This window comes from Podarcis liolepis, assembly GCF_965112155.1.
Source record: "Podarcis liolepis genome assembly, chromosome: 8".
In the NCBI taxonomy this organism is placed as follows: Eukaryota; Metazoa; Chordata; class Lepidosauria; order Squamata; family Lacertidae; genus Podarcis; species Podarcis liolepis.
The window spans coordinates 79,795,386-79,812,487 of NC_139560.1; the positions used below are offsets into that span (position 1 = coordinate 79,795,386).

The 17,102-nt window shown below is 43.7% G+C and overlaps 1 pseudogene across 1 annotated transcript in view; it reads right to left on the reverse strand.

Annotated features, from left to right (window-relative positions):
- The window catches only part of LOC310713852 (catenin delta-2-like), a 273,582-nt pseudogene that overhangs the window by 184,377 nt on the left and 72,103 nt on the right, over nucleotides 1–17,102 (reverse strand). Inside the window, exon 2 of the transcript XR_014530107.1 lies at nucleotides 15,208–15,341. The product of XR_014530107.1 is annotated as a catenin delta-2-like (transcript). The remainder of the gene's footprint in view (nucleotides 1–15,207; nucleotides 15,342–17,102) is intronic.

Genomic DNA, 17,102 nt, shown 5'->3' on the forward strand with positions numbered 1-17,102 from the left:
AAGAGGGGTGACTATGCCCAGGAGTCAACTGGGGACCTGATGGGCCAAAATACCTCTTCCAGTGGTGACCTGTGTAGGGTTGTGGCACCCAATCTTTGTCGGGGTGATTCCTCAGCACAGGGGCAACATGCCCAATGCTTTAGCCAAACCTACTCCTGTAATCGGGGACGTGGGGGGCCCTGTGGGTTAAACCACAGAGCCTTGGACTTGCTGATCGGAAGGTCGGCGGTTTGAATCCCCGCGATGGGGTGAGCTCCCATTGCTCGGACCCAGCTCCTGCCAACCTAGCAGTTTGAAAGCACGCCAAAAGTGCAAGTAGATAAATAGGTTCTGCTCTGGTGGGAAGGGAAACGGTGTTTCCGTGCGCTGCTCTAGTTCGCCAGAAGCGGCTTAGTCATGCTGGCCACATGACCCGGAAGCTGCACGCCGGCTCCCTCGGCCAATAAAGCGAGATGAGCGCCATAACCCCAGAGTCGGTCACGACTGGACCTAATGGTCAGGGGTCCCTTTACCTTTACTCCTGTAATCAACAAGGTTGTGGCCTGATTCAACCCAATACCAGTCTCCTGTGTTCGTTCTTGTGGCCCTCCCTTCACCTGCCAAAGCCATTATGCACCTGTGACAGCAATTGGCTCTCAGCCTTTCAGGTTGACTTGTCTCCTATTATTGATCTTTTGATTGAGGAATTGCACTTCTAAAGAACCCCAGGGCTCCTGGGAATCCACTTCGCAAACCACTGATAAAAATATACTCAAAGGATTGCATTGTGTATATGAAAAGAAAGGCGGGCAAAAAGAATCCGTGTGCTAAATAAATGCACACACTCACAGAAACTCTACTAAGCGTTAAATTATACCATCCTGTCCTTAGAGGCACAATCAAACTAAAGTTAAAGCTTTTGAAGTCTCATTGAATTCAACAAATCTAAGCACATGCTTGGTGAGACTGAAAAGTGCTTAACTTGGACATTCCAGAAATATACAGTAGCTTTAAGCAGCCAATCAGCTACCACTCCAATAGTGTTAGTCTTTTCATGCAGATAATAGATAACTCTCTAGTCTGCATCAAAATCCCACATAGTTATATAAATCTGATCACATCCTTGGGAGGGAGGAGGAAGAGAAGAAAAGAAAAGAAAATCACATTAAGAATACATGCCAGTAATTTAGCAATATTAGTATTTAAATTGCAGTTTTGACAGCAAGTTAAATGTTATATTCATAGAAAATTAGATTTTGCGTTGAATTTTCTAGCACAGAGGTAGTATTGAGTGATGGTTTAATTTACTTTTAACAAGAATTTAAAATACGTTTTCTTGCTGTTGTAAATGAAAAATAAAGTGCATGAGACTGATGAAAGAAACAAGTTATGTTTCTACCGCAATAGAAGGAAAACAAAGAAATCATTTGGCTTCATTCAAAACTTTCCATACATTTTGCCCAAGAAGAAACCTGCATTTGAATTTCACAATTGTTAAAACTTCAATAACAACTCTTAGTCGGCCCATCCTTTTGAATGAACGGAGAAACCAGTATCTCTGCCGCACCAAAAAACCCATCTATCTGATTTGTGTACCATGTTTAAGAGTGAGAATGATTTATAGTATCCTCTTCCTCTCTAAGGTACCCCTGGTTTTACTGGAATATTTTTGGAATACCACAGCCAAAGAATATCAATCCACTCATTTCTTTCTTTTTTTCTTTCGTCTTACACAGCAGCATCAAAACGAGGTCCATACATAACTGTTTCAAAATTATTTAAGGCACCTAGAAGACAGAGAATGTGGCACCTACGGTACTTTATGACTACCCTTCAATGTACACAGATTCAATCTAGTGTAAGAGGAAAATTACTAATGGCATTATGGTCAAATGAGGTAGAATAAATCAAATATTATTGTCACTGTCAGATTATAATCACTATGATAACCTTCTATGTAAATCTGATTTCCTACTTCCTTTTTTCTTGTTAAACATTCTTGGAAACTGAAGACCTATTTTTATAAGTCCCCAAGGTTTAATAAAAACACATTTCTACAACTGGGTCATTAATATATTTACATTTTAACAGTACATGCTAAAAATAACCTCCCTCTGACTCATTATAGGGATGTTAATAACACACTCCTATGATGAATCATGATGGGGTTCATATTTAATTATCCTATCATTTGTTTTTGCAGTCTACGGAATTGCTCTTTCTTTTCTTTTAAGCCAAATTTCTAGGCTGATGACTTTAGAGTTTCATAATGGAAATAGTTTAAAACATGGGAATTTGCTTGCTCGAGTTATTTCATAGGCTTTAAATGGTAAACCATGAAAACGACTGACCTCACTGGACGGAGTCCCTTGTAGACTTTCACAAGGGATAAAAAAGGTCACACACATGCTTTGGTAACCCTCGTCTAAAAAGTGCTAAGTGCCTGCTTTTGACAGGTTGGCAATGTGTTTCTCTAAGTGCTATTCAGGTACCAAAAGGTAATTTAACATCCCAACGTCAATCACAACAAGCTACTGAGCAACATGCATGCAGCACACCACAGGGCTCTGATGTTATCAAGATAAAGAGACATTCTATTAATCATAACACAACTGGAGGCAAAATGATCAATTTAAACAAACTGAAGAGCCAAAGCAATTCAGTTACGATGACTGGCTGTACTAACAGGAAAAATCCTTATGTCCAAGAAAATTAGGTTATCTTGCTGGGTTCAACCAGAGGAAGCAGCATGATGAAATGGCATTGGGTCTGGAATCCAGTATAAAACTCAAATTTCTTGAGAAGCAAACTATCCGCTCTCAAAAAGGCAGCATTTAGCAGTTGCTGCCAAAAGTTTGGGAGATGTCTACTGAAGACTCTGGTTGCAAGGTGGCTTTTAGCATGTTTTTTGAAAACGGTGTTTAAGTATCTTGAAAATCTCCTTCTCCATGTTTCCTAAGCTCCTATTCCAGGCACAGGCAAACCCGGCCCTCCAGAAGTTTCAAGACTACAATTCCCATCATCCCTGACTAGTGGTCCTGTTAGCTAGGGATGATGGGAGTTGTAGTCCCAAAACATCTGGAGGGCCGAGTTTGCCTATGCCTGACATCTGTAATGCATAGGTATAATAACTTATTTTAACTGCCACTTAGGTAGTCCTTATCTTCCAAGAATATGAAAATGTAAATATTCTTGGCAGATTCATATCACAACACCTTAAAGAACCTGCACTGGTTGCCCATTTTCTGCAGAGCCCAAATTAAGGCACACAAATACCTAAATGACTTGGACCCCGGATGAAGCACCTCTTTCCATATCAACGCGGATAGGGTACTACTGTCCTGTGTGGCTTGATGATATATATGCTTTGTAGGATTCCCCAAGTTGTGGAATGCCCTCCTGTTCCTTGGTGCATTTTGTAACATAGTTGTAAAGTTTTGGGTGTCAGATCAAGCCTTTGGGTGAGTGGAAGTTTCCCCTTCTGCTGTTTTTAGATGTTTCACATACAATTATGTACAAATGTATTCCATGCTTTATCCTCCTATCAATTTAGTACCACTTGAAAATCTCAAAGTTTATGGCTTTATGCAGAATAATTATTAAAAAAGGAAACAACTACTCCGTTCTTTGTTGTTTCATTATTTCTAACTTTATTGTATAGGTCTTCCTTCTAATCACAGGAGCACCTATGAGGATAGGCTGAGTAGAAAGGTCCTCTCAGCGCTTCCAGGGGTACTTACTCTGTTCCTTGCTATCCTCTGTCAAAGTAACCTTCCATATATCTCTCTGGATTCACATGCCTTAGGGAAGAGATATTGTTGGATTGTACGCCTATATAATATAGGAGACATATCCACTCAAAATGATCAGGGTGGCGAAATCAAGCTCAGCAGCACAGATTCACCTTCTCAATTGACTGTGGAGTCCATTACCACTTTGCATTCATCCTCTAAACACTTGCTGTAAAAATGTATCCTAGAATTAGGTTTTATTGTATTTTAACACCCATCCTAATCATTTCTGGGAGTCTTTCTGCCAGTGTGATGACATGGTTTGAGGGCAGGGTGGGATTTACACACATAAAAAAAAAAAGTTGTGGAAATGCTTTTTGGAGGAAAAAGTTATGAAAAATAAATTGAATTTTGCATAGCTCACTGTTGCCATCTAGTGTCACATTTGTATATTGCACTTTACAACACATTTTATTTTTATGTTTTATTTGCAGCTGCGTAGCTGAGTCCTAGGGACACGGGTGGCACTGTGGATTAAACCACACAGCCTAGGACTTGCCGATCAGAAGGTCAGTGGTTCGAATCCCCGTGACGGGGTGAGCTCCTGTTGCTCAGTCCCTGCTCCTGCCAACCTAGCAGTTCGAAAGCATGTCAAAGTGCAAGTAGATAAATAGGTACCGCTCCGGCAGGAAGGTAAACGGCGTTTCCGTGCGCTGCTCTGGTTCTCCAGAAGCAGCTTAGTCATGCTGGCCACATGACCTGGAAACTGTACGCCAGCTCCCTCGGCCAATAAAGCGAAATGAGCGCTGCAACCCTAGAGTCATCCGCGACTGGACCTAATGGTCAGGGTTCCCTTTACCTTTACTAGCTGAGTCCTAAGACTAGGACCCTGGGGACAGGAGTTCAGATCCCCATTCATCCATGAAGCTTATTGGGTGACCAGTCACTGTCTCTCAAACTAATCTACCTCACAGGGTTCTTTATGAGGATGAAATGGGAAGGAGGAGCACCATGTACACCACCTTCAGCTCCTTGAAGGAAAGGTGGGGTAGAAATGTAATAGCAAAATAAATTTTCTACAATGACATTGATGATGCATTCCTATGCACACGAGGTCTACTTCCAAGTAAACACACATAGCAAAATAAAATAAAAAATACACAGCCCATCAGAAACCCTACAACAAATATTTCAAAACAAAAATGCATTTCTCCCCTATCTGTTTTGAAAATAAAGCATTATATATATTTTCATATTTAGATAACAGTTTGTTCCACAACAGCTGTTCAAGTGACAAAACATCCCTTTAATCTACAAATAACAAGAGTGTATCAACATCACGGGGGGGGGGGAGAAATACAAGGCTACTCCCTTCTCCCCACCACACACAAAAAATAATTAGAAATTTGATTAAAGTAAAGATGAAGGAATTGCAATGTTTCATCTTTCTTTCTTTTAGGCTATCCCATTAAAAGTTCCTATGCTTAACATAAGTACTATTAAGACAAGGGTTAACAGGCTAATGTCATATTATAAAGACAGGGAGAATTGCTCCTAAGGCTGGGGTTAAGAAGTGGAGAATTAGCTGCTCCAAACATCATGAGATGCTATCAAGCAGCACCTCTGACAGCTTTGAGTCAATGGATAAAGAATTCAGGTGGAAACTAAAAAAACAACAACACACACACACACACTCGGAGGTTGAACAACAGAGTTTCTGTTAATAGAATAACTATAAAAATCATGTAAGAGAATAAGTTATTGTCTTCCATTAGGTGGGGAATGATGCCTTTCCCCACTAATATTTTAAGAAATAGCAATTTGATGGAGAATCCATTTTTCAAAACAACATTAGTCTAGAAGACATAAACTTAGCCCAACAAGTCCTCCTTGCTCCCCTTTCTTGATAAACACTTGCTGCAAACTGAAAGCAAATAGCAGGGTTTGGGCAGGATGGGAAGAATAAGGGCCAGGTTATTTTTTAGAGATGTATATGTCAGCCCCTTAAATTCAGAACTGATTACATAATCTCAGTATGCTGGTTTAAAATTCAACAGCTCAGCACCTAGTCAAACATCTGGCCATTGTGCAGCAATGGTCCCCATTCACACTTTGAAATTTTGAAAAGGATCAGAGTTTTACTCTTTCAATGTGTGTGTGAAAACAGATATCAGTTAAATCGTGTCCTCCCTAAAAGGACCCATCTCCTGTGTTGTGGGTGGGTAAGATTGGTCAGCCACAACACCCGATTGGTAGGTCCCTCGATGTTGGGTTTAATCTGGCCAATGGGGCGCAGCCCAAACAGATTGAGGGACCTATATATACCCATGCACGTGACCCAGAGCTTCCTCTTTTGGTGCGTGCATTCGGAACAAGCTAGCAGCGTGTCCTCTGCGCAGTCAAGAGAGATTACCTTCGATGGATCATCCTGGTAATTTCTTTCCGTTATCCCTTCTTTCCCTTTGATTCCTCCCAATTGTTTTCTTCCCCTCCTTGGTTAATTATTCCCTTCCCTTCCTTTCCTTTCCCTTCCCCCTAGAGGGGCTTCTGCCCCCTGAGCACTCCCGGTCTTTGGAGCTTGCCGCTGCCCACTTAATTTTCCCTTTGGACTCTTTGCGCAGTGGCTTTTTTTGTTCTCGGTTCTGGCTGTGGCTGCAGCTTCGGGGCTTTGAATTTATTGGGCGATTTGTGTGTTTTGTTGTCTGGGCTGTTCTGTCCAGCCGATCGCTTTGGGCATCTTTGAGAGTTCCCTCTCTGAGTGATTCGCTAATTTTCCGTTACCATTCTGCTTGGGAATTTCCTATGTCTGGGAACTCCCCCCCCCCCCCGTTAGCCTGACTGCCATTTTATCCTTTTCGATTTGGGGGAGGTTTTAGCCCCAGCTAATTTGGCGGGAGTGCCATCTTGTCTTGGTGGGACCGCCATATTGATTCCATGGTGCTTTTATTATTGTGTGTATGCTTCAGTACCCCCCCCCCCGTTTAGTAAAGAAGGGATCGGGATGCCTATTAAGAGAAACCCAAGTCCTGCTCTCCCTTCTAAAAGGGTGATTAGAGGCTTGTCTCAGTCACTGCATTCAGCGCCTTCCCCAGCAGTTCCTCAGCATATGCTGGATTGCTTGGGTGCAACCATGGCTGATATTGGTTGAGACCCTGTGGCCATGTCAAGGTTTAATAAGGAGCTTGAGTCTTTGGCTCAGCAATTTGGGAGGCAGCCTGATTCTCAGCCCAGCCCCTCCATGTCTTCCACTGTTTTTGAGGCTCATGGTCCTTCAGATGTGAGCGAAGGGAGTGAGGCTTACGACTCTTCTGGTGCCTTGCTCTCCCATTTTCAGCCTTCCAGGATCCCAGTCCCAGCTAGCCCTAGGGGTCGTCCTAGGATTATGGGTACCATGATGCAGTGCACCTTCCAGTCTGGACTGCCTTGTTCGCAGTTGGCACCCCCAGGGCCTGGGAGTTCAGGGCCTCAGCTTGCACAGCATGCGTGTGTGGGGTCTTCTTCCCAGTCAAGCTCCTCACATGATTTTAGTTCTGTGCAGGTTCAGCGGCTCCTTTGAGGGAGGCGCTCAGCACCCAGTCTTCAGAGGAGGATCTCCCAGTGCCTAGTGTCCCTTCATCTGGCAGCAAGCGGCAGAGGAGTCGTCACTCCAAATGCAGGGCCAAGAGGTGCAGAGATGGCAATTCCTCCTCTTCTACTGGTACGTCTTCTCAGACCTCCGATGACGATTCAGATGTGGCTCTGGGTCTGTACTGGGGTCACGGTGAGGGGGCTTCGGGCCTTCCCAGGTGGGCGTGGCAGCATAGAGCCAACACGCACAGGGCCAGGTACTGCCTTCCTCTGGAATGCATTGATGGCGAACCGGTCAAAGACGTTAAAGTTTCGACCAATGCTGTCAGGGATATTATCCCAGGTGCACATTTGGCTTCCAGGATGCAAAACAGGATACTCAACAGTCGTTATGTGGATATTTTCTAAGTCCTTTCCCATAATGGATGCCCAGACAAGGATAAACAGGTTGCATTGGGCAAGGGCAAGGCCAGCTCCCTTAAAGTGGAGAGAACCTTTGAGAAGTGGTTTGATGCTTTTCAAGTATTTGCTGGGGTTATTTCTGCAGCTTAACCCAAGAGAAGTTTGCAACTGTGGATTTATCAATCTTTGGTGTGTAAGGCCTTTGCAATGGCTGGTGAGGCGGCAGCTATACGCTACGACAAGAGTTTTCGACGTCGGGCTGCCAGGATCCCTTCTGCTTGATGGGATCGTAAAGATCAGGAAGGAACTGGCTTTGGGTAGGATAGATGGCCCATTTGAGTGCCTTCCCTACCTGGATCTGCACCTTTCCCCTTTGGGTGCGGTGCCTAAAAAGGCCCCTGGGGAATTTCGCCTAATTTGTAATTTATCTTACCCTCAGGGTTCATCAGTAAATGATGCTATCCCTTCTGAGTTGTGTTCTGTTAAGTATGCCACCTTTGACCAATTGGTTAAGTTGATCAGGAGTTTTGGGAAAGGTGCACTTTTGGCAAAGTGTGATGTTGAAGCTGCCTTCTGCTTACTTCCTCTTCACCCACATGACTTTAAGTTGCTTGGGTTCCAGCTTTGCCTGAAGTAAAATTGGTGGCTTTGTGTGATATCAGTATGGAATTTTTGCCACGGGAAAAAGTTACCTTCAGGCAGATTCAGTCCCTATTGGGCCATGTGAATTTTGCACACAGGGTGGTAGCCCCTGGTTTCTCCTTTTGCGCACGCTAAGCGAAACTTTCCGCAGGCCTGCAGTCACTCCACCATCGGGTGTGGTTGACTAGCGAGGTCAGGGCAGACTTCGAGATGTGGCTTGAATTCCTGAAGGAGTTCAATGCAATTCAATTTCCAGGTCCATTCGGACGCTGCTGGTTCCTTGGGTTTTGAATTCCTTGAGATATGCTAGCAAGATTACTAAGGAAATGACTTAGCCTGCTCCCAGATGAGCACTATGTTACTGTACTGGGTGGTGGGATGCAAAAATAATACACAATAACAATATATAAATGTTATATAAACATATAAATGGGATGCAAATATCTCATTGTGTGGAGAAAGCAGCAGGATTATCAGGCACCATGGGACACCTGCAGCAGCATTCATTCAGATGTCTGGGTTGGGGCGGGGGAAAACAGACTCCTGTCCCTCACTTTGATCAAGGGGTAGGAGAGACTCAGAAAATGGGTAGCTTATGCAAGAGTCACACACCTGATTACAACCCATTCCTATATGTGTTTATGCAGAAGCAAGTCTGGTGGAGTTCAGCTGGAGGACTTACTCATTTGCAGTTGGACATAAGACTGTGAATGCATTTTTTTTCTTGGAGGAAAAAGTAGGAGAAGCTGTCGCCGCACCTGCCCTCCATCAGTCCATCTGGTCCTCTGCAGCAGTGGTGGCTATCTTTGCCAGAGGCACGGGCATTTTCTCCCGCAGCAGCTGTTCACAAAGCAGCTATTGCCAGAGTAAATGGAAAACAGCTTCTTGCAATTATAGCTGCACCTTCTGAGGATCAGAATAGGATTCTTGCAGCAGCTTTTCTTACTCTTCTGTCCTGGCCAGTGTATGAGGTGGATAACAGTAAAGAGTTATCACCCTATGCATAGTTACATGGGAGTAAGCTCTAATGCATGGCTAGGCAAACTAAGGCTCGGGGGCTGGATCTGGCCTAATCACCTTCTAAATCTGGCCCATGGACAATCCGGGAATCAGTGTGTTTTTATATGAGTAGAATATGTCCTTTTATTTAAAATGCATCTCTGGGTTTTTGTGGGGCCTGCCTGGTGTTTTTACATGAGTAGAATGTGTGCTTTTATTTAAAATGCATCTCTGGGATTTTGTGGGGCATAGGAATTTGTTCATGTTTTCCCCCAAAAATATAGTCCGCCCGTCCGCCCCCAAGGTTTGAGGGACAGTGGACCATTCCCCTGCTGAAAACATTTGTTGACCCCTGCTCTAATGCACTCAGTAGGGCTTACTTCCTGGTAAACTTGCATAGGATCTGACTAGAAGCCTCTCATTTATGTGTCAAAATGCTGACTTTACTGCAGCCCTCTAGTGATAATATAATCCAGTAACCTGCAGAAACACCTGCCATTCATGACGGCATTTGAAGAATTTAGAGGAAGTATAGCCATATCTCTGATTTTTATTACTGAATGATGAACCCAAGTTTCATCCCCACAGTAATCAAAATCAAACAAGCTAAGCGAAAAACAAACATAGCCCCCAGGTGGTTACAAAAACAAATAATGGCTTAAGTAGAGAAATTACAGAAGCACCATTAATACAAAACACAAATTTATTCCTTTGTGCAGGAAAAAAGAAAACCCACTGCTATGAGCTAAACAAATTAGCCACTGCACTGGGTTGTACAGAAATCATAATGTAATTATGAATGCTGAATTTGTCAGCTAAAAAAACAGGGCAGCTTCTCCAATCCAAATACTTTTGCATCTGATCTTCTGTGTGCACTGATTGTTCTGTTCATTACAATCAAGGGTGGAGAACTGCATGCTTTAACCACCATATTGAATAGGGCCTTTTATGCATGGATCCTGCACTTGGTAAAGATGGCTGGATGAAGCCTTCTAAGCCAGCCTTCTCCGACCTAGTGAACTTCTTATACCAATCCACAAGAGCCTTGCAATAAAAGAGACATTGCTGTTATTAATGAGCCACATGTGACACCAAAGCAAGAAGCTTCTGAGCATATTCAGAGTGCCTTGCCCAAAGTAAAAAGAGTCATTTAGTTTCCTGCATGGTATAGGGGAAGGAAGCCGCTGGGCATACACAGAAGCTTGTACTCAGAGTAGAGCCACTGACATTAAAAGACAGGATAGCTCAATTGGGTAGAGCATGGTGCTGATAATGCCAAGGTTGCAGGTTTGATCCCTGTAAGGGACAGCTGCATTTTCCTGCATTGCAGGGAGTTGGACCAGATGATCTTCAGGGTCTCTATGATTCTATGACATGAGTAACTCAGGGCCATTAATTTCAGTGGGTGTTCTCTGAGCATACATTAGTTGGACACAATGCAGAATGCCTTGCACCCACCGACCAAAAGGAGAAACATAGTCATGAAATTGCCTGCAGCTCAAGGGAAAGGCAGCTCTGAGCATAACTTACTGCACCTGCACAGCTTTTGCTATAATAATAATAATAATAATAATAATAATAATAATAATAATAATAATTTATTATTTATATCACACGTTAAAAACTTCCCTGAACAGGGCTGCCTTAAGATGTCTCCTGAATGTCAGGTAGTTGTTTATTGCTTTGACATCTGCTGGAAGGGCGTTCCACAGGGCGGGCGCCACTACCGAGAAGGCCCTCTGCCTGGTTCCCTGTAGCTTTGCTTCTCGCAGTGAGGGAACCGCCAGAAGGCCCTCGGTGCTGGACCTCAGCGTCCGGGCAGAATGATGGGGGTGGAGACGCTCCTTCAGGTATACTGGACCGAGGCCGTTTAGGGCTTTAAAGGTCAGTACCAACACTTTGAATTGTGCTCGGAAACGTACTGGGAGCCAATGCAGGTCTTTCAAGACCGGTGTTATATGGTCTCGGCAGCCGCTCCCAGTCACCAGTCTAGCTGCCGCATTCTGGATTAGTTGTAGTTTCTGAGTCACCTCCAGAGGTAGCCCCACGTAGAGTGCATTGCAGTAATCCAAGCGGGAGATAACCAGAGCATGCACCACTCTGGCGAGACAGTCCGCAGGCAGATAGGGTCTCAGCCTACGTACCAGATGGAGCTGGTAAACAGCTGCCCTGGACACAGATTTGACCTGTGCCTCCATGGACAGCTGTGAGTCCAAAATGACAACCAGGCTGCGCACCTGGTCCTTCAGGGGCACAGTTACCCCATTCAGGACCAGGGAATCTTCCACACCTGCCCGCCTCCTGTCCCCCAAAAACAGTACTTCTGTCTTGTCAGGATTCAACCTCAATCTGTTAGCTGCCATCCATCCTCCAACTGCCTCCAGACACTCACACAGGACCTTCACCGCCTTCACTGGTTCTGATTTAAAAGAGAGGTAGAGCTGGGTATCATCAGCATACTGATGAACACCCAGCCCAAACCTCCTGATGATCTCTCCCAGCGGCCGCATGTAAATGTTGAAAAGCATGGGGGAGAGGACAGAACCCTGAGGCACCCCACAAGTGAGAGCCCAGGGGTCTGAACACTCATCCCCCACCACCACTTTCTGAACACGGCCCAGGAGGAAGGAGCAGAACCACTGTATAACAGTGCCCCCAGCTCCCAGCCCCTCAAGACGGTCCAGAAGGATGCTATGGTCGATGGTATCAAACGCCGCTGAGAGATCCAGCAGAACTAGGAAACAGCTCTCACCTTTGTCCCTAGCCCGCCGGAGATCATCAACCAGTGCGACCAAGGCAGTTTCAGTCCCATGATGAGGCCTGAATCCCGACTGGAAGGGATCCAAATGGTCCGCTTCTTCCAGGCGTGCTACCAAACTATTGGTATATCAACACAATTCCAGGATTTTATTTTATTTATTTGTAAGAAGTGCAGTGGATGTTGAAAGGGGAGGGAGCATACCTAGATCACCTTGCGGAGAAAAATGTAGCAATGGAGTTGCTTGCATGGTACAAGAGAATGAAGCCTCTGGGCATACACTGAGTGCAATATAACTAGCTGAGATTGCACAGTCTGTTCTTCTGGACTGCAGGTATTTCAGAAAATTTGCAGAGGAGAGGAAGCAATGTGTGTTGAAAGTGGAAGGAGCAAAGATGCAAGTTAGCCACAGTGGGCAAGCCCACTTTGTGTACAGAGGTCAATGATTTAAAAGCAGCTCTTGCTGTCTGCACAGTTTGCAGTTGCGTGTGAAGACCCCCAAGGCCTCCCAAAGAAAGACACAGTTGACACCAATATTAGTTTAAAGTTATTGGCATAATTTTGGCCACAACTTTATTGATTGCAGAATGTGAGTGCTTTGCTTAGGCACTGGTTTGACTAGCTGCACCTACACCTCCGGCAGGGCAGCACTGACAACTGGACACCGGCAGAAGTCAGTAAGGGTAAACATACCGGGGGAGCACTGGTCCTACAACAGATGCAACCTCACCCCAAAATGCTCCTAGGTGCTCTGGCGTGGCCCTAACCCCTGGAAGGGGATCGGACAAAAGCATGGTGAGCACCTGGATTCCTTTAATGGAATACCCTATCACACATTGGCAGGGGCAGGTGTGACAACCTCCCCTCCACCACACCTTGATCCAATCCCTAACTGCCAAACCTTACAAAGTTGTGACGATTTGCTACACGGCAGGCGAAACTCAAGTGGCACCAGCCAATCCGCCAAATGGGGAAATTCCTACCAGGTCCCTGCCCCCAAAAGCAGATGACCCACGACAGCATAGAAAGGTCATAGCAAGATCCTAAATCCGATGCACGAGGTGCTAAGAGGAAGCTCGACGCAACGTGCAGCAACATAAATAGGTCCCCCGGCTGCAAATTCTCTCAACCCTATTGGCCAGAATTACCCCAGCAACCAATCGGGTTGTTGTGGCTATCCAGACGGTCCCACCCACACAGACAGTGAGGTTGGTCTTATTGATCTCACCGCAACACGTGCCTTCCGTGATGAGGACACAGTTTATAGACACTTGCAAAGTGCTTTTGGAGAACCCTAAACTAAGGTTACCAGATTTTCTTTAAATGAATTAGGGGACACTTTTCAACTTCAATGGATTTTGTATGGGGACTGATTTGTAAATCCGGGGACTGTCCCCGGGAAATGGGGACTTCTGGTAACCTTACCCTAAAGCACAGCAGTTCAGTGGCTACAGTAATTCACAGTATATGAAAAAGTACCAGCTTCCTGTCCTCCCCACTTTCAGCAATGAGACCACACACACACACACACACACACACACACGCACATGCTCATTTATAGTAACAGATTACTCAAAAGGTTTTTTATTGAAGCTTAGAATGTTCAAAACCTGAAGGAGAAGCTATGAAAACTTTTCAGGGAACATCCTAGCAGCTGATACAGAAAACAGAACATGAGCTTAGCATAAACTCTTCTCTGTTTGAAACCTTACATAAGCTATGGTTTTCTGGCACAAAAATGTAGTCTTTTAATAATTCTTGGCTCCTCTAGAAAGGCTCTCATATCCTACTGTGAGAGGTGCCAACAAAAGAATCTGGAGTGACAGATAAAGTACTTTGCATATGGGTTCTCAAAGAACTTTAAACGTAGAGGAACAGAGCCAAGAGGTCAAGTGACTTTCAGAAGCGGCACTGCAGGCAGGCAAGACACACAGGCATTCGCCACATGGAGAGATATGAGCAGAAAGCAAGCTTCTAACATAATAACACATGTCCACCCTGCTTAGCTATTTTCAAAATATTTATTTTCCAAGACAAATCTGGTTCTTAAAATTACCGGTACGTTAGCCGGATCATGTAAAAATTAAGTTAAAAAGCACTTTATCGAAATTTTGCCTCATTAATTTCAGTGGAACAGAATAAAGCTGCAACTACCCCAATGAAATCAATGGTGTCTGTTATGCTTTAACTTTAGCTTGATTGTTCCCATTAGTATTCAAACGTGCACCAATGTCGACCAAGACATCTTTTTAGTACCTAGAGCCAGCCAAACTGCATGCACAGGAAACCCGACGTATTGAAGAGTTCCCTCATTTATTGCAATATCAGGTACAGATCTACATATGCACCCCAATATAAACGTCAGGGCACATGAGAAACACCTTAGAGCTTTCGCTTGGCAGCACAATGTTTTCTGCCATAAAATCTAAAGCAAGGTCCAGTCAATCCAAAAGTTTAACACTGAAATTTGGAAATGAAATAAAGCACCAAGGAAACAGAGACAACCATGCAAGCACAAACTCCCTTTGGTATTTATTCTGCCATTGACTGACTGTAGACCCCTTCCATCTTTAAATTTATCTCCCTTACCTATTAAGCCCAGGATATGTGTCAAAATCTTATAGCTGTTTATCAGCGCAGCTCTCCATGGAACAGAACAAAACTACTCTAACTTCCCCAGATTTATGGATTTCGGTACAAAAATTCTAACATGGCCTAGATAACAGTAAAAAAAGAGGAAGTCCAGATATTATCATTCCAAGCAAAGGAAAACAAATTGTTCCAGCAAATTATTTCACACCTAAGAATTTCCCACTCAAACCTATAGCAAAAAGTAAGAAAAACATATGCCATTTGCATTTCATACATTCAAATGCAAATAAATGTATGCAAACTCACCATTTTGAGTGAATAGCATACTAATTTTCAGTTCCCTTAAGGCAAAACGAAGACTTCAAACCAATGTCTCAGTGACAAAATAATGCAAGTGGATTAAAGAAATAAAATATTTTTCAGAATATATTTTGCGCCTTAAAGGTACTCAATCAATTAACAGGTAGAACTCATGTGTATAACACAAAATGTAATAATAGCACCATGGTTTATTTGAAATTTGTCTCTGTTGCTTACTTGTTCTTTGACTGATGCCAAAATGGCAGATGTGGTCTCTGTTTCAGATCCATCTCCGTTAGATGTATTCAGGACAGGGCTAAGGGAACTTGTCTTGTCAGAAGACGATGGCTGGTCTGGAACAGGCATAGCTCCTGTAACACAGAAGCAAGGCATAATTACATATCTGGTTTTATCAAGAATTCAAAATGCATAGAAATAGATGACCTGGTTTCAAGAAAGGAATGCCTAAAGTTTCTTCTTGTTTTGGTTGATGGCCAAAATTGTTTTCTTTCATGGAACTTCCCCTTGCATTTTTCACACACACCTTTTCTGTTTTCATGTATGGTGACTCTAAGATTTCCTTTTGCAACATGCACAATACCAAAGGGGACACATGTTGCCAAATACTTTGATTGGCCTCTATGTGCTCCATGAGGTGTTAAAAAAAAAATCATTTGAAGACTTCAGGGCAAAGTACATAGGGAAGTCACCCTACTTTATTCTCACAACCTTGTAAAACAGGTTAGTCTGAGAGACAGAAGCTACCCAAAGTGAATTTCACAGTTGAGCATACATGTGTGTGAACTCAGATCTCCAGAGTTCAAGCCTGACACACTGTTCACTACAGCACACTGTCTTCCTATGGCTCAAGTTGCCTCTGTCCAAGAAAATACATGTCCAATATCTCTGAGTGCATGGAAGTAGTTGTGCAGTCCTTTCGATCCTAGCCTTACACATTTGCTGTTGTCACAAATTCAAAGTATGTTACACACACTGTGAGTTGGGGAGGGAAGGGGGCAGGGAGGGCTGTACACAAAGCCCCTTCTAATTCCTGGATCCAGCAAGTGTTAAAAATCTAAGCAACGATTCAATAGCCAGACAAGTCTCTTGGTAATGGCCCTCTTAAGTATGGTAAGAAAGAAAGCGGTTCTGTGCCAGACAGCAAATGGATGAGGGGGCCCCTCCTTCAACTTGCTGGTAGTAAGAAAAGACAAAAGCCAGACCTGTGTCGTGTGTGTGTGTGCGTGTGTGTGTGCGCGCGTGCGTGTGTGCGCGTGTGTGTGTGTGTAACATAGAAGCTAGAAGAAGGCTGAAGCCTGTGTGGTTTTTTGAAAAGAAGAAATGAAACGTAGTACTTGCTCTTGGAGATTTTTACAGTCCTTTGTCATGAAGGGGGTGGGGAGGCAGTGCTAAAGAAGTTAAGTCTCAATTTAATGGTGTTAACACTTCTACAAGGATACTTCCACTATTACTTCCTCCCCTTTGTACCCTAATGAATTATTCACCAGGTCTGATTTCCAGTTTGTATACTAGGCATGAATTTAATATTTAGCTATTTTTTATATAAAAAACTAATAGTATTAAGAACTTTTACATCTAGAAAGTATTGCTGCTTTAATTTAGCAGAAGGTGCTGGTGTCAAGACATATAAATCTAAATGGTTAGGTACCAAAATGCCTAAAGGGGCTGTCCCCCTCATATGAACCCACCAATCTGCTAAGATAATTATCTGAGAGCTTACTTTAGGTCACCTCTGCCTTTGGAAGTTAAGTAGGTTTGTTACCAGGCAGGCTAGGCCTTTTTTTGTGGTGGCACCTTGACTGCAGGATATCCTCAACAACAGAATATTCTGAACAAACATCTTTGCGGTGCCAATGTTATTTTCTACTAGGTACCAGGTTAACAGTCTTGCTTTTTTCTCCTGAGCCTTTGATAGTAAATAATGCAACCTGCTTTCCCACTTTTTCTTGTTGCTTATTCATTGCTGATGGTTCAGATGTAAAGCAGCCTCGAAAAACCACTGGTGGAATAATAAGGCTGAAACGTGGTTAAATAATGCTTCACAGAAAATGAACAGGTTCATGTGTTAACTGGCATTTAGACGCTTCTTACTGTGTACTAGCAAATGGCCT